The sequence below is a fragment of the Mugil cephalus genome, chromosome 3 (assembly GCF_022458985.1).
Source record: "Mugil cephalus isolate CIBA_MC_2020 chromosome 3, CIBA_Mcephalus_1.1, whole genome shotgun sequence".
Lineage (NCBI taxonomy): Eukaryota > Metazoa > Chordata > Actinopteri > Mugiliformes > Mugilidae > Mugil > Mugil cephalus.
In genome coordinates, this window is record NC_061772.1 from 27,144,362 (window position 1) to 27,166,259 (window position 21,898).

Here is a 21,898-nt window from a genome sequence, read left to right on the forward strand (position 1 = left end):
TTAAAATATAAGCGTATTTGCAGCTGGATTCGGAGGCTTTTTTTGAATAAAAGAGCCCAAAGAAGTTTCGATTTGATGCAGTGACATGGTGCATGGACGTTCTTGTAGCAACATTAGACCGTAGCTGGGCCCCCTACAGGCCTGTTAATATGTCAAGGTAACCTTTAGTCAGAAATCAACCCGTAATTGTTTATTATCTTTCTAAACCTTGTTCCACTTGGCTCGGGCGGGGAGGTGGAGGCTGGGCATCGAGGTTTTTGGGATTGGTCATAACCTCAAAGTTTCTGCGGCACGTCGCATGTTCCCGGTGTTGAACAAACACGGGCTCAAACGCACCCGCTGCACGTCGGTGTCGCCCTACGATGGAGCCCGTTGGGGGGGGGAGTGATCCCGGGGAAGCGAAACATGAACGACCTCTCTGCGCGCACCCTAATGCCAATTCAGCGCAAGGAATGTGAAACTGCTTGTCCTGGTGCTGGTAATTAATGCTCGTTTTTTTTTCATGTTGTTTCTCCAGGATTCGGTGGACTCTGCAGCAGCAGCAGGTGTTTTTCTAGTTGGATTTTAGCCCACTGACATTCTCCCACAGCCATGGAATCGGTACGTCTGCAAATTATTTCTTTTTCTAATGTGTAACGTTGGAGCTGACACCGGGTTGTTGTGCTTTGTGTGTGTGTGTGTGTGTGTGTGTGTGTGGGGGCATTCAATGAAAACACAGCGTCTGTCTTGAGCGCTGGAAAAGACAGGAGAGGGCATGTGATACTTGTGCCTGCGGTAGCGGCGGCCATGTTTGATTATTCTTAAGGTTAGAAAATTACACCGTAATATTAACGAAGCGGACGAGGAGCGTATTATTCCAACCAGACGGGGTAATGTTTTTTGACAAAAAGAAGTTTGTGGGTTAGTGAGTGTACCTGTTTGCAAGTATCAGGTTCTAACCTTTTATTGTGAGACATGCAAGAGAGAGTGTGTATACGTGTGTGTAAGTGCAGGAGATGCTTGTACCAACAGGCCGGCTGAAAGCGCAGCAGCATTGAGCTCTAGCCACTGGAATGCATGTATTAAGAATGGGGCTTAGTGCATGCCTAACCTCTGCTTTCCTATCCCTTTGTCAGAAGCTGTGCGTGTGTGTGTGTGTGTGTGTGTCTGTGTTAGAGACTATAAAAAGTAGGTCACAGCTTCTGTAGTGCAGAACTAGCATGTGTCCAACAAAAGCCCTCCATTACCCTCCGTCTCACTCGCTCACACACGCATCACGCACGCACAAGCAAACCTTAATGTGCAGCCGAAAGTCACGACCGTGTAAAAAAAAATTCCCAGTTTATGAGCGCGCAGCCGTTTTGGTTGTACATCTTAATGTCACAGAAATTACGGTTTTTACTGCCTCATTAGCGAAGTTCCGCGCAGATCAGACAAGTTGCCACTCTGCACGAAAGCCACGTCCTGATGGATGTTCGCGTTTCTGCCAGCGATAACGCTGCTGCCGCCCGGTTTAGGGGGGGGGGAGCGAAACGAACTTGGCGACGTTTAAAATACTGGGTTTTATGCGGATGAGACGGATATCGAGTGAGTCACGGGGTTTAGTGTCGGGCCCTAAAGGGACACGAAGGGGACGCTGGTCACAATGTATGTGATAGTTCACACTGAAAAGGGAGAGTTCTGATGGCGGAAGCAAATCCAAGAGTCACAAAAAAACCCCATTTGTGCATAAACTGTCTGCAGAGTGATCAGTGTCTGGACTGCCCGTGGCCCTGACACCAACAGCTGCAAGATTGGCTTATCCCTCCCCCCCCTCTCCCCTCCCCTCTTCTTCTGCACAAATTCATCTCTCACCCTCTTACTCTTCTCACATCCGCCTCTCTCATGTCTGTGCCTGTGGCTGTGCACCAGCGAGAGCGGCTTCTGTTTACCTCTCCGAGCCGCCTATATCTGCTTACTCAGTCGGTGGAAACCAAGGAAACTGATCACAAAGCTTATTATGGTGCCAGGAGTGGAATACATGCTGCGTTCGCCTGTGGGAGCCGGGCGCACACACACACACACACACACACACACAAACACACAACCATACACATGCACAAACCCTTTGCCACCCTCCTCCCTCCTCCCTCCTCCTCCCCCCCTCCTTCGCCTCATGTGATGCCAGTCACATGGTTTCCAGGCAAGCAGCTCACTAAATCAGAATCAGACTTTTATTTTTAACTGCTTTAAATCCTCCACCTGGTCTCTGTGGTTAGCAGAACTCACCGAGCTTCCTGGTGATTACTTGTCCTTTTTTTTTTTTTTTTTTTTTACCTCTTTGTTGTTTCTCTATAACTATGCAGAGCACCTGCCACGTCTAAATGCCGTAATGTACAAAAGCTGCAGACTTTAGTTTACAGCTCCCATTTTTTTCACATGCATTCTTCTGAGGTCTGTTTTTAGAGTTGTGAGAACCCCGGGTCCGTTGAGTTGAATCTGTTACATAATAAGCAACAGATCTTTATAATATGAGTGAAGGAAGAGGTCTCCCTCCACCCCAGAGCCTTTTTGCACTGTCTGTTTAATTAAATAATGTCAATACAACATTGCAAGCGAAGTAGTACGTCTGGTATTCTTATCATTTTCACATGTCACGGACTGTTTTCTGTGAAAGCGGCGTCTCCTCCGTGTGCTGTAGTCAGCCATCAGCGGCGCTGATATCGTTCTGACTGTTATCTTCCTGCAGAGGAGCAGCGATGGGAGGCGTGTGTGTTCGATTTTGTCCAGATGAAAGGCTAAAAAATCTTGTAATCACACCTCCTCCACTGGTTCCCTCACAGCTCCCCCTCTATCTCCTCCTCCTCCTCCTCCTCCTCCTCCTCCCTCTCCTCTAAAGCAGGGCTTGTTCCTCAGTGGGGATTAGTGTGAGCGGCGGCGGCGGCTCTGAACAGGGAAGTGGGCCCTGCCAGTCACGTTACATAACTCGCCCCCGCTACTGCGGCTCGGGCCTGGCCCGGCTGGAGAGACGACCATAGAGGCTTTGTTTTTTACCCCCTCCTCCTCCTTTATGCCACTCCCCCCTCCGAGGCAGACTGCATACTGATGCCGTATAGAAGGAGTCTGTTTGCAGGGAACAGGCGAGGCACTGTGGCCGTGGAGTGTGGAGAAATACGCTAATAGCGGAGCTGAATGGCAGAGAAGCTCACATCCTAGGCAGAGGAATTTGAGGTCTGCTTCAGGTCGTCGTGCAGTTTTTTTTTTTTTTTTAAGGGAGATGGGAATGCAGCAGCATTTTACTGCCAGCCTCGGGGTTCCACATCAGTGTGTGCCCAGTGATCGCATGAGGTTAGAGTTTGACGACACAACACCTCCCCCCCCCCCCACCTGGCGCTTTGCCACCGTGAGTTAGTTGGTTGGGAGTGGGAGTGGGAGGCCAGTGTGCTCTGTGTCACGGAGGTTCAAACCAGTTAGCACCACGAGCGAGTAGAAGTAAGTCGTAGGTGTGAGAGTGAAAAGGATTAAAAAAAAAAAAGCATAGCATAGCATGCCGACAGATTTATGTTCCTGAAGCATTGAGTTCAAGAGTCGCTCTTTCTTGCTGCACCTCTTTTACTATGTGGAGTTGGGATGGATGAATGATGAAGAGGAACACTTTTGATTCTGATTTCAATAGCATGCACATGGCAGCGCAGTTCATATTATATTTGCAAGTTAATTTGGGGATACCTGTAGTTTTTATTACTGTCTACAATAGAATATAATAATAATAATCCTTTATTGTCATTATACAGTGTGTAACGAGTTTGGAGCGCTTCTCTTTTTCAGTGCAAAAAGCACAAGCATATACAAAATAGTGCAAATGGGTATTATTTACAGGAGAAAGTTAAAATGCTATATACTAAAAAAAAAATAAAAAAAATTCGAAAAATATATTTCTATAGAGCCCTTCAAGGTTTGTAAACTGTCTGAAGTTTTACGAGGGGCGGGGCTTAGCCGGAGGCAAAACATCTCAAACACTATAGCTTGTAAACAGCAGTTAGCATATTTTATATATGGAGAATATACTAATACACTCGCTCTTCAAAGACCGTGAGTGTTACTTTAAAAAGTTGGCTATATGATGGGACTTTATTCATAAACTCTCACTCAAAGAAGGACACAGAGAGGACGAAGTCTGGTCTGTCTTTCTCAAGTGAAGCCTCTCCAACGCTACTAATGTTGGGTTAGCTAGCGGTTAACATTAGCATTAACATGTAACAAGAATCCCCCAAATACTGATTAATTTAACGTAATTTAAGTAACGATTTAGTCTAACCCAGAACGTTAACCAGGCTGAAATTTATGATGCATTACGCATTAATATTATCTGATAAGACGTGCGTTGATTATTGTCTCATCGTGTTCAACCAAAGTCGTCTACGACCGACAGCGGCTGGTATGTGATAAAACTTCAAGTTACTGTTACTGATTTTTCGTTTTTTTGCAGCCGAAAATACACCAAGACGACATTTTCACGGTTGACAGTGACTGTTCGCCTCAAGCTTCCCTCTGTTTTGCCTCCAGCTAACGTTGTGACGTCACAGTGACGTAGGCCATGAAGGGCTCTATTGCAACACGTTTAAACAAATACAAGTAAAACTAGTGGTAAATCCACACATGCATGTGTGCAGCATGTTGCTCTCCGCTTTCATCAAAGTTTTTCCTCTTCTCTCTCTTGCTGGGAGGTCATGGTTGTTTCCCAGGCACCGTTTTCCACCGGCCTAAGTACATGTTAATGCACGCACGCACAAGCAGCATCCGTACCTGATGGTTAGACTGATTTAGGCTCACGGCTGCTTTATAGCGTTGGTGGTCTATTGAATTGCTGTGTATTTTACTGTTGTCTCGTTCTGTCATCAGCTGGAACCCTGTAGTTTAAGAGAAGCTTTGCATGTCACCGTTTCCTTGGTGAATCATATCTGCTTCCTTCTCTTCTTTATCTATAATTCATCTTAAACATAGCGTTTGCATGTGTGTGTGCTGCTGCTGCAGCTCCTTATTTTGCACAGTGGCTAACGTGTGATTACTGTACCCTTCAGTTATTTATCATAAAATATGGTTAGGATAGTTTAGTTAAAATCAATATGGCGCTATTTTTCTTGGTAGATAATCAAAATATCGCTTTAAAAAAAAACGCTTTTAATGAGAGCTTCATCCAAACGCCTCCCAAACGCTTGTATGAAAGAACGGAGACAGTCGAGGGCTGTCGTCTCTGCTTTGCATTTGGCTTCATCTCTGCATTTGGAGACAGGCTTCAGTGCGTCAGTCATGAGCCAAGTTCCCATCAAAAGAGTAGCTGCTACACCAAAGACTGTGTTTAGATGTGACGGCTAATTTTAGAGCTGCTAGGCTGTTGTCCAAGGTGGTGGTGGTGGTGGGGGCGGGGGGGGAGGATAAGATAACATTGAAGCAGCCCTCCCTCCTTCCACAGTTTGCTTTTGTTTGTCCGTCCTGCAGCCGCTTCATCCGGCCCCCTGTGGATGTCGCGCACATATAATGAGGTTAGGTGATGTTGACGGTGTGCACAAACACAAATTTTAATTCATGTTTTCCGGCGCTCGGGCAGCGACACACGCTTTCACGAAGCTGTCGACGTGCACAGATCTGACATAGCATTATGACCACCTTCCTGATATTGTGTAGGTCTCACCTTGTGCCCCCAAAACAGTTGTGAGTCATCAGAGAAGGGACGTGGGCCTTCCTATGGGATCCAGTTTGGGATATAGTGAATTTAGAGGCCAAGTCAACACCGTGTGCAACACCTTGGAGGGTCATTGCTATAGGTTGTGGGTGCCTGGTCTGGTCTAGGTGGGTGCTACATGTCTAACTAACATCCACATGAGTGAATGTCAGGTCCAAAAGTTTCCCAGCAGAATATTGAATTGTCGCAAAATGGTTTAAATGTTATTTACTTCACCTGTCGGTGGTCATAATGTTGTGGTCGGTTGGTGTAGTATACCAGGATTTGTACTATGGAGTAGGGTTGGGAAAAAATATCTATATGACAATGTATCGCGATACTTTTTCTTCCAATACAATATCTATTTTGAATATCTTAATTAGAGATTGACCGATATGGATTTTTTGTAGGGCCGATACCACTTTTTAATAAAATCACCATTGGCCGATATTTGATTTTTTTCTCCCTCAATTTACATGATAAAAATGACACAATTGTAACAAATGTTACATGTCTCAATTTACCCACAAACATGAACATTTATTGAACTCAAATAATTCTAGGGTCGCTGTTAGTGGGGGAGGGGTAATGTATGGGCTGCACGTTTCGGCAGCGTTTCTAGCAGCACAGGGAAAAATATATATACATTTATATATATATCGACGAACAAACTCCCATATCAGCCGGTATCAGTAAAAAAACGGAAATATCTCTAGTCTTAATATAAATTTTAACAACTTTTTCTGTACAAGTGCAATAAATTATGTTGTGTTTTGACTCAGTTTGTCCATTGACATATATACATGTATTTTAAGTGTATTTTAAGCTGCAGGTAACATTTCCAAGTGAACTACATAGGATATTGTAATATATCGCAATATCGTAATATCGCAACAATGTATTGTATCGTGACTCAAGTATCGTATCGCGTATCGTATCGCAAAGTCCTTAACAATACCCACCCCAACCATGGAGGATATGAAAAAAACATAACATTGATAAAACGTGACAAAGTGGAAGTGTATAGTTTTAGTTGTACATTTTACATTTACATATAAAAAAAAGGATCATATCACATGTTTGTGTCAAGTCATCGTGAACCGTGTCTCCTGCTTCTAGGAAGGCAGTCAAAGTCAAGCAAAGGGCTTTTTAATGTTGAATGAGCACAGAGAGAAAGAGAGAGAGAAGCTAAGAACCCGACTCTACAGTTTCTACCCATAATGGCAGCAATAATGGATTTTCTTCTGATTTGTTTAGCGCAGAGAGGCATCTGGTTTCAGAAAAGATTGTCGCTCGATGGGTGTGGATATGTTATTTGTCGTTAAATTATTATTTTTTTTTTTTTCCGCCCCGTGATTTGAATTCCATCCATCTGAAAGGCATAAAATAAAACAAAACCCTATGGAACAACAGCAACAACACAACACAACACATGTGGCCGAGCTTGTCCCTGTCTGGCCCCACTCTCCCGTCCCTTTTCCCAGCCACAGAGCAGTGACCTTGGTTTCAAGTAGCTATACTCTGTTAGAAAGCCAACACCTCTCTGGGGATGGGCTGACCTTGTTGTCCGACACACTGTAAGTCTGCACGCCCCTCGCTGTCTCTCCCTCGTCTCTCGCTCAGAGACACACCTCGGTGTCGGAGGCCTAAACAAGTCCTCCCGTGTTGACTTCGTCCTCCTGTGTTAACTTCGTCGTCGTGAGCGTCTTTGTGGGGCTTTAAAAACAAAAGGCGGAAAAAAGAGCTGTGAGGGGTTTTAGCAGGTATGGGCCTCTCCCCACCTGCCAGGTGTTCCTCCATCAGACAACCTGTCCTCTCGGCGACAACATGTTTTTTTTTTTTCGTCCCCTCCCTTTATGCCTTTGATTCTCTGCAGCTGTCCGGCTGTGCACACTGGATGGGCCCGGGCATGTATATATATTCATTTCATTGAAGGCCCCACAAAATGGGGAAAAACCAGCTTCTAATAGGTGGGAATTTTTTCTGGCTTCATTTTGAAAGTTTCATTGTCATGAAGGCACAAGGCGAAAAAACACTGCGGTGTGTATTAGAAGCTTTCGCTCTGGCGTCATCGCAGGAAGTGCGCTGTGGTAATAGAGCTCATACATAAAGATCGCAGAGAAAGTTATTGCAACTGTCATGTAAACAGAGCTCTCAGGTCGCCGTCGTTTACGGCTATCGCACCACCGTTAGGTTGTATTAATGAAGAAAGCTCAGCTGTTGCAGTTAAACCACTTCCGTCCTGCAACCTCCGACAATAAAATGATCTCTGTGTTGTTTTTTACTCACTGAAGGTTGAAAGATATGTCAGAAATGCTGATAAGGACTTGAGGCTTCTCTGGGCCAAGGACATATACCAAAGATCAACATGTAGGAGGGCCAGTACCCAGCCTATTGGCAACACTCCACGATAACAATAGGAATCGCGATACTTGATACATTATTGCGATATTCTACGTAGTTTTACTGAGAAATTTTAAATGCAGCTTAAAAATAAAGTGCACTTGTGCAGAGAGAAGGTGTTGGTGGAGGTGTCGACTTTTTTTTCCCTTTTTCTTTTAAAATCGCTATTAAGACATTCAAAATAGATATCGTATCGGAAGAAAAAATATCGCGATATATTGGCCTATCGATATTTTTTCCCACCCCTAACATGTAGACTTACAGCTAAGTTGCTTTTCAAAATGCTGACTTGAAAGACGATGTTACTGCCTGTACTTTGGTGGGTGGGGGGGATGTATGTTTGTTTGTTAGCTTGCTAACTAGCTCGTTCGGCTAAGCCTTTATGAAACTCAATAACGTGTTCTGTAGTAGTTCTGGCTTTCTAGGCATTGTTGTCGCAGGCATCAGTGGTTGTTGTATTGAGACCAAAATACTAAAATATATAGAAGCTGTGTGTTTGGCCTCATTGTTGGTTTTCTACGAATGTTGTGAAATCCTAAAGATATTCTCAGATGTTAACTTAAACGTATTGACGGGCGTCTTTGGCCCAGGCCGTGAATATTTTGTTGGAGGCCATCTGGAAAACCTTTTTTCCCTTTTTTATATAACAAAACATTTTGCAAAAAAAAAAAAAAAAAATGCTTGAACTTGTCAGTGCTGTGGTTTTTGTGATGTGTGCAGTCCAGTTGTGTGTCTACGTGTTTACGCTTTGCGTCGGGCTGCAGGCTGTGTAAAAGCTGGGCCGGGGCCAGCAGCCTGCCAGGAGGACAGACGAGGAAGCAGATGGATCTGTTTGGACTTAACCCTTCCCACGCCACTGCATCCTCTGCGCTGCTTCTTCCAGACCTGCATCCCTTCTCCGCAGAGGAAGGAAAGGAGACTGGTTGTGTTTGTGTGGTTTAGGCGGGGGGGGGGGGGGGGGATGGGATGGGATGTGCGCTAATGCTAGGAGCGCTGCTACTACATGCCTCCATGTTAAAAGCCGTGGTCCTCTGCTGTCTCACCCGGCTCTCGTTCCCCCTCTGGGCCACTCTGCTGTGTGCTCACCCTCAGCCAAAAGAGCACTTTGCTTTTTTTTTTGTTGTTGTGAGGAACACATGCCTTTTTATAGGGAAATGTTTCATGTTTGTTGACTCTTTACGCACCCGGACAGCTTCCCATGTTCTTGCTCTGGCTGCTTTTCAGCGACAGTGGTTAAATCTAGAAATATTCCTGTTAATTCCATGGTAAAAAAAAACCCATTTGCCACTGGCGTTTATTAATCACGATATACTGGGGACGACCCTGTTGGTATCCAGGCAGATCCAGATCCACACCGGCCAATTCTCAGGATTAAATAATTTGGTATCCAGCTCCGACCGAGCTTTATCTTTTGTATTTTCTCCCGTCACTGTAGCGCCAACACATCTTCATCTTCACTGGCTAAAGTCAACGCATAAAATATTCCATTTCCAGACCATTTCTGCAGCAGAGAACACAGGTTTTCTGACGGTAACCACCCTCCACCCTCCACATTAGCCATATTTATTTCACTTAATCCAGTCACACGTTATCTAGAAGGACAAGTAAGATAAGAAAAGCATTTTTGAACCTCCTGGGAAGCAAGTTTTGTTTATTTAAGATCAGATCGTAGGGCTAAAAAAACTTGATCTGGACATCCCTAACATATACAGTATACTTTTTTTCGTAGCAGCGCTCACACACTCAGACTCGGTTTGATTGGGACCTGCTGCTCAGCCAAGTGCATGCCCTGGCTAATCTCCAGCATGTCTGGAGCATCCGAGGATTTACAAGTATTTCCATCAGTAGACTTTGCAACAGGCGCTCCCCCGTTCAGCGGTAAACATTTAGCTTTTTTTTTTTTTTTTTTTTTCAGAGCCTGGCATTAACGTTTCTACGTGTGTGTGTGTGTGTGATGCTGCTGCTGCTGTGTCTGTTGAGGCTCTGTCGAGGTTTTTTCTCGTACTTCAAACCCCGGAACTGAGCGGCTCGCGTCGGGAGTCGAAAGCTGATGAATGTTGGATTCAAATCACCGCGACGCGAGATAATAGAGGAGACGTCAGAGTCGATGACGCGTGGAAGCCAGAAACAGGAAGATTGTTCGATTGCAATTGAGACGCACGAATGAAGAGATGTATTCTGACATGTGAGGCGTGAGTGATGCAGGCTGCAGCGGAGCACGTTCGCCTCAGACGTCATCACAAAGTGACTGTTGTTCATACTCGGTTACAGCAGCGCAATGGAAAGCAAAACCTTTTCACCTCCCAGCAAATGTGCTGAACGCCCAGATCTCCACCAAGTCTTGGTGCATTGTTGTTTCCAACCGTACCGAGCCGGGGAAACATACTGTACTTCACATACACTCACTGTAGCCGCAGAATCTGGACTTTAGGAGACAAACGTGCTCGGACACGGCACGATTAGCAAGCGTGAGTTTTGATAAACAAACGCTCCTAAAAAGCAGATACTGATTCACCGCCATGGTTTCCCATATGATGTTAATACTGTGGCCGTGGTGTCGGAGAAAACGTCACGTAGCATGTGGAGCTATGGAAGCTAACTATGTTTGTGCTTCTGATTTTTTGATTTATTGGACAAAATCCAGAGGAAGCGACTCCAGATGTAACGTGAACTAGCTCGACTTTATAAGGGCTAATAGTCAAAGTCGGCTGTTTACTACAACTTAATTTTATTCGCTAATGGATTTAATCTTACATGCATTTGTCCATAGGAGGCCACGGTTCAACATTATGTTTAGTATTTCTGTACATGAACTGCACAGACTGCTGCTATTTATTATGATGATTTAAAGACTCTGATAAAAACATTAAAAAAATTCTCATGAAATCTTGTGGGAAACACTTATAAACTTGGGGGGAAAAACAAGAATTCACTGCACGTGTGTCATATTACACAACTTCTAGCAATAACTAGTGTCCTTTATTAACATATATGAGTCTATATATATTATTTTAGCCCACTCTGTTGTGTTTTGAGGCGTGAAACACACATGGAAATGCGACGTGCCTGAGTGCGCTCTGTTTGAGAGTGGCACGTTTTGCCGGAGGAATTCAGGGCTCCTGGTTTAATGGGCAAATCAATGGCTGCTGAGTAAAGTTTCTGGAAGACACCCTCCCTGCTCCCTGCTCCGCTAACCAGCGGACTGTAAATAGAAAACCCCCCGAGGGAAGATCGATACCGAGTCTGCCTTTTCTTGAGGTGGGAAGCTCATTGTGTGAAAGAGATGCATTTTTTTTTTTTTTTTTTATCAGACAAATGTGTTCGAATTGTAAAAACACTGAGCTATTCTGGCTTTTGAGGAAGACGTACACAACATTTTTTTTTTTTTTTTTTTTTTTTTTAGCCTTACTTCCCTATAATATACTGGCTTCTCTTCTCTCGAGAGCAGATGTTGGCTAGTGAAATGATGTAATATATTGCTATATGATAACAATAGCTTTCCCTCCATTGCCACCACCCCCACCCCACTGCACCCTCCCCTTTTGTTGTCGACCCCGGAGTGGCAGGACGGACATCTGTGGTCCTCTCCAAGCCCTCTCTCGGCTTCGCCGCCTCGGCCTCATTGTTCTCGGCGAGATGTAGATAACCATAACAGAAGGAGAGCAGAGCGGAGGAGCGCCACGGTCGAGGGAGGGGGGAAAAAAAGGGGGGGGGGGGGGGGGAGCGTCGAGGGGGCAACCTTTGTTCGGAGGCATCGAGTCAGTGGTGTGGGTGTTTTATGGGGGTAGTGGGCGGGGGGCTGAGACGCCCGGGGTTTTTTCACGGAGCTGTGACCTCTGCTGTGAAGGACTCATTCAAGATTTTTTGTTAGTTGCGTTCGCCCTCCTCTGCTTTTTTATTTCTTATCTGACAAACCCCCCCCCTCTGTTTTCACAGAGACTTCATCACGCTCAGTTCTTCTTGTCGTCGGCCTGTTTTGTGACCTTTTCTGGCCGTACCTTTGTGTCGACAGGCTCGCGGGCCTCCTGCCCTCACCTGACCTCCCGCTTGATAGAGAGTCGAACCACAATCCTACTTAAGCACTGACCTCAATGAATCTAACAGTCTAACAGTACGTTTAACGTGCACGTGAAAATAACCAATTATTGTCTTAATCCAGCTCTGACTCTGTGTGTTCTCCTTATCTGACCACGTTGAGGGTGAAGCTCCGTAAAGTCTTGGACTTTTAGGTCGACTGTCAGGACGGATCTGGAGTTTTTCGGTGACTAATACAGAGCCTGTGTGTTTTCTAGTCTTTCATTCGTGTGAACACAAGTCGCATAAGATCATCAGCTGTGTGTTATATTATTAGATTCTACGTGTTTCCTTCTGCTTGACGTATGTGTCTATGACAGAAGTTTGTTTATCTTGTTTCTTCTTTTCTCTCTATCTTCTCTGTTTCTACCCGGCTGGTCTTTGGGTAGATGGTTCCCTCCATATGAGCTGGTTCTGCTCAAGGTTTTTACTCTTAATAGGGAGTTTTTCCTGCCACTGTCATCCTCAGGCTGATTTGGAGGTTTTTGTAAAACGTCTTGAGACAGTTTGTATTGTTATTGGCGCTATATAAATAAAACTGAATTGAAATGAATTGAATTGAACGTAACAACAACATTGATGGCGGATATTGACCCTTGTTGGGTGACTAGGTCCAATATGTACTGTTATATATACTGTTGCTTCACTACTGTTGCTCGGGGGAGTGACCGGTGCTTCCAGATGACGTCACATTGCAGGGGGATGTTTACGTTGCGTTTTATAATCGGTTCGACAACAGGAAGAAGCGGAAGAGAGGTTAGCAGTTTTAGAAGTTTTAGCGTTTGTTATTGAGGCGAAGCAACTTAACGGTTTTGTTTTGTACTTTTATTCTTCAAGAAAATTGATTAAAGATGGATTTTTATTAAATGTTTTTCAGGATAAACCTTCTGAAATCTTTTTACGTCTTCTACACAATCAAATGGATTGAATGTGAACTATTTTGCTTCTTCTTTTGACTGAGTTCTGTAGCAGAAACGTTGCCATGCATAGGCCTGGGATATGTATTAATCGGTCAACAGGAAAAGGGGCCATATTAACCCACTGAAAAGACACATATCGCCACCTAGTGTGGAGGAGGAGAACATGTACCTGTCAGTTATCCGATTTTCTCCGTTGCATGTAAACTGGGACTCATTCAGAAAGTCGTATTTCGATCGTAGCTCGATTAATCTGTGCATGTAAACGCACTGATTCTCATGGGTTCATCAAGACCGTTGCAGGAATGGATGTGATGTCATAAAGCGTTGCTCAGTAAAAATGGTATCAGTTAAATTCGGTATCGAGCTTCAAGCCAAACGTTGTGTAGTTATTTATTTTAGCTCTGCCATAAACCAAACCTACGTCTCCAAATCATCTGCTTCCTCTTTGTTGACTAGCATCAAAGCTGCCAAAAATGGAAGTAGAAGAAGACTTTACATAGTTAGTCAAACAGGAATTCAGATAAGAGAGATAATAAAAGCCTTTGTGCATTTCTATGGGAGGGTATTTTGTTTATTTAAGATGCCTACTGTTTTCGACAGGTGCTTATTGTCGTCTCAGGTTGAGTTAAAAAAAAAAAAAAACACAGCTAAAAATACCTGATAATTCATTACAGCTCAGACCTTAGCCACCTTTCCCTGCGCGCTGACCAGTGGACGACCTCCTAGTAGCCTTAGACTTAAGAATCAGGTGTGTGTTTATGTGGTAGTGTTGCAGGATTATGACGGAGGATGAAGTAGTTTCCACTGCGCCGATGCCAGCCGGGATCTTAACGGCGCCTCGTGTCGGGCCGTGTTTACCGGCGCCGACGCCTCTGACTCCTGCATGCTCTCACAGAGGCACACGAGCAAAACACTGCATTTCTGAGCAGAAGAAAGCCCCCCGGTGCTTTCCGATTATGTAAAGGAGGAGGATGTCCATATGGTTCGTAAAGCTCACATTCAGCGTTTTACATCAGCTGACGTCATTTAGTCTTGTGGTTCCTCATCGTTTCCTGTGTTGTTATTACAGTAAAGTCTAGGAAGAGCAACTCACCTGTCTCCTGAAAGACGGATTTAATGTTCTTCTGTGTTTGGCCGTAAGTTCTGAAAGGAACGTTCAGCTTCGTAGGTTTAATTTTCTTTATTTTTCTTCTTTGCGGCAGCGTCTTCCTTTTTCCACTTCATTATTCAACATTTGCTCCAGTTGTGAGGGTTATATTTAGAAGTGTTGTTGGGGAAACCAACACTGGATGGGATGTGAACCAAAGGTGGTCAGTGGCTGATCCATCCGGTTTTAAATAATCTGCTGAATCTTAAAACAACAACAACACAAATAAATAAATAAATAATTGCGCCTTGGTCTGACGTCGTCTTCTCCTTTCATTTCTTTGTCATCCACCTACACGTTCAGTGTTCATTAAAGAAACTGATTTATTTGCCCTTTAAAATAGCACACAATTATCACTTGCTTCCATGAAATGCCATCTCCAGTGCAGCTCCGATACTTTATGTGCCCACGCAGCTGTAGTATGTTTGTGAAACTAGCAAAAAAAAAAAAAAAGACGTGTCTTTGAGCATGCGCGTTTAAATGGCAACGCTGGAAATGCACGTCTCTGAGGTTTTTCAGGGAGGAAAAACAAAAAAATGGATAAAGATCTTAGCAGCTGCTGCAGCCGTGTGGTTTTCCTGTAGGTTTATTATTTATGTGGCTTTTAGGTTGGAGGCCTGGATGTAGGCCACGTGGCACCTGGCTATAGATGGATGGATAATTTATTTTTGGCACGCCATCCGTTTCCGCGTACATGCATTAACCAAAAAAAGAAAAAAAAAGGCGTAGGCAGATTTTTGCGTCTTTCATATCATGTCACCAAAATAAAAACAACAAATAACAACAAATATGTAGTATGTAATAATGTGGAGCATGCGTCATCAAATGCATGATTAATAAAAGGTATTTATTTATGTATTGCACTGAGTTTAAACGTCTTTTTGAATTTGGAGGCAGAAATACTTGATTTTAGCTTTTAACACCTACTTTGACTCCTAACCTTTATAATTTTAAACGTCTTGGTTCATATCTTCTCACTCTGGGTGAGAACTTTTTTCCGAATGCAGCAGGGATAGTTTTGGTCCTAGAACATAATAAGTCTGGTTCTCAGCTCAGCAATATCAGTAAATATTCAAGTATTTAATTTAATAAATATTGGGTTTGTTGAGTTGCATGAATTAATTCCAGCTTCACCCTTTAACCGACACGACCAGGAACCTCTGCACCGCCTCAGCGAGAGCGTAGATTAAATCACACATTCATTCCTCCAAAGTGGCCTCCGAAAAAAAAAAAAGCAAAGACGTGGATTAATGAAAGCATCGCTGTGGTGTCATTAGCTTTTAAAAGAACACTTAATGTAACGCTAAGCTGGTTTTCTTGCTAGTTCTGTTGCGCAGCGCCGTGAATTACTGGCATTTAGAGACCCCCCCCCCCCCCCCCCCCAACAGTCTGGAAATCCATTTCAAACGAGCAAACGGGCCGTGATGGATGAGAACACGGTGTCTCGGCGCAGGTAGAAAGCCAGGAAAGATCCTCTTTCATATTTAGCTATCTTTGTATGAACATGTCCTTAAGTGGTTCTATAGATATCGGCCCCGCGCACTAGATTAGATTTCAATAACCAGATTTAAAGCTGGACAGAGCTCTCTCTCCATCTCCGTCTGCCTTTGCGTTGTGTTTTATTTTTGACTCCTGCCCCGAGGGTCTGGGTCTAAACCGAGCGCTGCTCCTTAAAAAATGTCTGACAATTAAGCGTCGCATCCCCGGCTGTAACTTGTTTGTGCTTAATTTGGTTTGTTTTTCCACCCGTAACCAAATATTTCTAATAATACTATGGATTCGAAGCACATTTGGTTAAGCTGCAGTCTCTGCCACAGATTTATTTGTTTATTTATTAATTTATTTCATGGCCAGAAGGGAGGATGACTCACTCTCATCCGCCCTCACATTCGGAGAGTTTGTGTTGTGTGTGTGTGTGTGTGTGTGTGTGTGTGTTCTTGTTAGGTGTTGGTGGCTTGTTTGTGTGATACTGATGTGTCCAGATAAGACATCAGAGGTTTGGTTGCTCTCTATTTATGTCGTCCTGCGTCTTTATGTGTCGCTCGCGGCCGCATCACAGAGCTTGAACCTCACCTGCTATAAACGTGTCGGGTTGTGTGTGTGGCATCTTTTTTTATTATTATTATTTATTTATTTATTCATTTTCTCGGCCTGTTGTAAGTTGCGTCATGTGGTGCATTCAACCAGTGTTTATTCTGGGTTCGGCATGAAGATGACTTTTCTTAAGAGACGTCCTGTTGAACTGTTGTTAGCAACTTCACTTTTATACTAATGAGGGAGTGTGTGTAAACGTAAAGAACTGAAATTTACAAATTTGTGTGTGTGTGTGTGTTGATGTTGAACACCCTCGGTGCCGGTGTTGCAGACGTCCTGATTCGGTTCTTCAGTGAATTTGAAGCTTCTACTTCACATTGCCCCTAAAAGTTCATTTAGACTTAGAGTCCTGCAGGACGTTGGGCAGACACTTGTATTAAAGTTGATAAATCAAGTGTTGCAAATTTAAGCTCTTAAAAATCATTTAAAAAGTCTTAATTGCGCTTTTATAAAGTATTGAACTTTTTTGGCAATCAAGCGAGAACGTATAATTTACTTGTGATCCAAAACAAAGGAGCAAAATGGGAAACTTTAAGTTCGGTGAGTCCTGGCTTGAGACGCCGGAGTTAATGGTTAAAGATGTGTTACCGACGGCTTTGAGTGCTGATGGGGTCTTAAGATGTTTTTGGGAGGTTATTCCCTGTCCTACTTGTGCCCTCTTCAATCTGGCCTCCCCTGTAAAATAAAAAACACAAATACGCGTCGTAGTTTTTGTTTCTACTTCCTGCTTCGCTTTCGACAACTGAAGCTTTCGCAGAAATTCCACCAAAGACGAATCATACAAACGTTTGTATCTCTGAACCTCCTCCGTTAACCTTTCCTCCGTGTGTTCCATCTTTATTGATCCAAAACAAGTCAATCTTAAAAATGTGGAGCTGGAGAAGAAGAATAAGCTGGAAAAACTAAAGCAGAAACACGCTGATACCAAGTGGAATAATCACCTGCTGTATCTTAAATAATGTCACTTTATACATTCATTCATACATTTGATTCATTTAAGGACTCTTTGAATCAAAGGTCCTCTGTTATTTGTGTTATTGCCTCTTCCTCATGTAAACATAGTAAAGGTTTACGTCTATCACAGGCGCTGACTGGCTGTTTGTATGTATGTCTGGACACGAAGTGTGTAACGTTGCAGTGGAGCCACAGAGCGTCCAGCCACAGCGAGTTTTGTCTTTGTTGGAAGCTGTTGTGACTACACATGTAAATCTTCTAAGCGTGCGTGTTGCACGTTTAGACCCGTGCACGAGCTTTTGGATGGTCACCTCTGTTTGCGTTGATGCTGTGACTGGATTGTTATTCGTGCAACATAAATAAAATCAAACATATTTCCATTAGACCTCCAGCTTCTCCAGTTTCTGTTCTCAAACTGTTCTTTGTGGAGCAGAACCTCTCGTACGTAATTAAATTTAGATTGCTGACGTTTGTTCGGTTCATTTTTATTTTTGTTTGTTTCGTTTCTGTCATAATCCGGGAGGTATAGATAGATAGCTGCTGAAAACTCTCCTCTGCTGCGGCGGCTCGACGCCAGAATTGCAGCCGTAAATTATTCTGCTCATGCCTGTCACGCACGGTAAAAAGCCAAGAAGGATTTAATGCTCTCACATAAATAAACAAGTGACGTGACGGACATGGCAATGGATGGATCCGTGCTCCGTCTCCAGGAAATGATAGAGGAGCAATTTATAGTTTTTAAAACGCTGCTTTTGCACCTTGTTTTTTAGAATGTTGTTGCTGCCGCTCGTTGTTTCTGTTGTGTTATCGTATATTTCATGATGTCCCTCTAGCACAGAGTGATGTAGGCCAGTGGATCCTGGACAAGCTGAAATAAACAACAGCGTTTGAGTTGCAGAGCAGAGTGGAAAAGCTAAACCCTGCGCAGCCCCGTCATCACGAGTGGTTGTTTTTAAATCTTCGGTTTGCGTATTTTCTCCCACACTATCGAGTTCATTGAGTTCCTACAAGGCGCAGGTGTAACCCAGTCTCACCAGCTCATTGTTTTTCTTTCACACCAGTTCAGCTCCAGTTTCATCGTTGAGCCGCCTTTTTCTTTTTCTTTTTTTTTTTATCCTCTTGCAGAAATGTTGGTGACCTCATGCTCACTTCACCTGTGTCCCAGTTGGCATGGTGTTGTCCATCTTTCCAGTGCAGTAGCTCACACAGCCAACACCGAAGCTGCAGAGAAATGAGGTCCTGCATAGCAATGGAAAAAAAAAAAAAAAAAAAAAAAAGGCACACCACCTGTCACCAGGGCCCATGGGAGACGGAGAGGACAATGCTATAGCAGCAATGCTCTCTCTGCACGTTCCTCCCTCTGAGGCTGTATCATATTTAACTCCATGGCTTAGCCAGTAGGGTTGCACAGTGTATCCTTTTTTATTTTTTTTTTTAAATAATTATTGCCATATGAGTTTCGAATCCACACATTGTTGGACCTGACACTTGAATTCTGTCTGGTTGTGCTTATAGATGGTAATCTTTAATCTTGTAAAACAAAAAAGATTTATTACTTTTTATAGCAGCGCGGCAGGATTCAATTTCAAGCCGCGACATATTACTGTCCCTAATTCATTTTTTATTTGTAACGTGATCATTTAAGTTTCCTTCAGCAGTGGCTGGAGGGTTAACTCCAACAGAAAAACACTGAAACTGGTAATTGTGATTCTTCTAAAGATGTGAAATGTGTGAAATAAACGTACAGAAGAACAGAAAACCAGTAAAACTTCCACGACAGATTTTCCAACTTTTTCTCTGTGACATTCCTTTGCATTGTTTGTTTCGTAAGCGGTTCAGGCTTCTGCATCAATTCGACACAGTTGCTACGGCGACCGCCCAGATGGGGGTAGTCGTGGCGACGCAGGCCGCAGCAGCTGTGACTGGTCGGTTTGGTAGTAGCGTGTTTCTGTGTTAGTGTTTGCGTCTGATTGATTCGTATCGTTAAAGATGGAACATATTCAGGTTCACTGACGAGGTCTCGTCTTCCGGCAAAAATTTCGGCGAAAGTGTGAAACAGGAAGTGAAACGGGAAGTGGAAACAATAATTAAACCGACTGGGGGGGGGGGGGGGGAGACATGCAAACACTGTTACAGTGTCTGGTCCCACAGTTCTTTGAATGAGCCTTAAGAGTGAAACAGGGCGTCAGTAAACAGGCCTCATCTGCAGAACAGGTTCATGTGTTTAGTGAAGTGACTCCGTACAGACATAGACGTAGTAGCTCCAGCGACGGGTAACGGAGAAGAAGAGAATGAGACCAAATTTAAATGACGCCGGTGCTGGAGCTTGTTGATTTGTTGATTCTTGCTAGCGCACGTTTCTTCACTCCACTTATCTCACCATTTTTAATAGGAATGTCCCGATGCGATCTTTAAAGTCTAAGTCCAGTAAACTGAGCTGTTAAAGCTCATCCAACGCCGTAAACGTCCCTCACCCTTCGCTTGATTTGTCTCCAGGAAACTTTTGTCTTCTTCTAAACGCAGCGCTCAGAATTCGTTGTTGTCTTCTCCGTCTTACTCCAACACCAAAACAGAGGAGGAGCGAACGTTTTGGGACAATCATTTTTTGATCATTGAAGCACGATATTGGCTGTTTGACATTTTTCTTTTCTCCGGTTGTGCGGCCAAAGAGAATTTAGTTTGCACCCTTAGTCACATTATATTTTGAATCTGTTCCACCTTCTTCTCCTGCACAGACAGGACGAACAAAGATGAAACGTTGTTGCCGGGAAGCAGGAAGTGGATAACATATTCCTGCATTAGGATCTCTTTCATAATTTTGGGGACAGCAGCCAGTGTGTATATATATGTACTTCTGGGGACATTTGTTTCAAGAGAAGATTAACACTTGGTTTTAGAGTTCAGGTTAGAACTGGGAATTAAGTTGTGATAGTTACGGGTTATGGCTTAGATGGTGTTTTTTTTACCCAGTCGGGTTAATATTTGTGTCTACTTCCTGCTTCACTTTCAACAATGGCGGCTGAAATTTTCGCACGAGTCATACAAATGTCTCCAAACCTCCTCAGTTAACCTTTCTGATTCTTTATTGATCCAAAACAATCAATTTGAAAAAAAAAAAAAACTGAGCGGACCAATCACAGCTCTGTATTTCTGGGAAAGTGCACGTCGGCTACGTAGCGTGGTCCACGTACGTTGTGTTGCGTGCGTGACTTTAGCGCAGAAGCATAAGTTACACATTAGGATAAAGACATGAGGATTGCATTATGCCGCCAAGGGTCCTCGCAAAGATAGTGGAGTACAGGAGCGCTTGTGTATGTAAGTGTAAGTGTGTGGGTGGGTGGATGGAGGAGCTGGGGCTAGCGCCGTCCTAATGGAGCCGGATCGGTACGTGATCCGGGAGGAGATGAGGCAGATCTGCTCCTCACCTGTCCTGTAAAGAGGGGCGAGGATGCACACAAACAGACACACACTCAGACAGACACACACACATGCGTACACAGCGTATTGAGGCGAGCCTGCCCTGAGCGCTGGCGGGATAATCTGATGAATCTCCCCAGCAGCATGTGTGCCCACCTGTTAGTACAGCCCCCAGTTCCCACTTCAATCACTACCACATTACTGAGGAGGGGGAATATGTGTGTGTGTGTGTGTGTGTGGATGAGTGTGTGAAAGCGTGGAATGTAACGCCAGTTTAAAACAAAAAAATTAAAAAAAAGGTTTGTGTGGGGAGGTTATCGAACAATGCAGCTGATTAAACCGCAGAGATTGGATTGGGAGATTTGTGGTTTTTTTACTCAGAAACATACGTGGGTTTGTTTGGCTTAGAGGCTCCTATGCAGATCTACGTGTGCGCCGAGGTATCAGAATCAGAAAAGACTTCATTGCCAAGTGTATTTTGTACATACACGGAATTTGCCTTGGTGTTTGTTGCGTTAAAATATAGAAGATAAAATAAATTGTGAGCATAAAAACACTGAAATATACAGTGAATAAAGAGGTCTGGTGTTCCAGACTTCTACTGCGTTAGTGTTTATGGTCGTAGCTCGTAGTGGTTGTGCAGACGTGACGATAACAACATGGACGCCTCCTAGAAGACAGACGAGGAGCCCAGTTAGAGCTGAGCAGTATGACCAGAAATATACATCACTGTGTTTGTCAATATTTCTGCAACATAATCTACTGGCTGAGAGACGAATTGATGCAGTAGATTGACTAAGGATGGACTATTTTAGAATAGGAGAATAATCCCACACTAGCAGTAAAACAGGTTTGCACGGCCTCGTGTTAGCGCTGTTAGCACTGTTAGCACTGACTGCTGATGTGCAGGTCTCCGACCATAACTTCATACATACTTCTGGATATTCCTAGACGAGCTTGTGGCTAAGATGGTGGAGCAAATTGCTCGTGTTGCCACCTCCGGCCACGACAATCCTTGCAAAAAAAAATGTTCTTTTTGGTTCTTCTGTGTCTTCGTGGTCGTCTTGTTCTGCTGCTTCATTTTCAGCCTCACGGTGACGCAGTCGCACCATGTGTATTTAGAAGCGCTACGTCGAAAATGGTCGGGTCTGAAATGGTGTCTCCACAACGTTCTGAACGCCGTGTAATCAAATTCATATCACAACGACA

The 21,898-nt window shown here is 43.9% G+C and overlaps 1 protein-coding gene across 2 annotated transcripts in view; it reads left to right on the forward strand.

The window, feature by feature from the left end:
- The window catches only part of ankrd11 (ankyrin repeat domain 11), a 105,881-nt gene that overhangs the window by 25,360 nt on the left and 58,623 nt on the right, over positions 1-21,898 (forward strand). For both annotated transcript variants that reach the window (XM_047580839.1, XM_047580840.1), the window contains exon 2: positions 518-600. The gene's annotated coding sequence lies outside the window, so the exon portion shown is untranslated. The remainder of the gene's footprint in view (positions 1-517; positions 601-21,898) is intronic.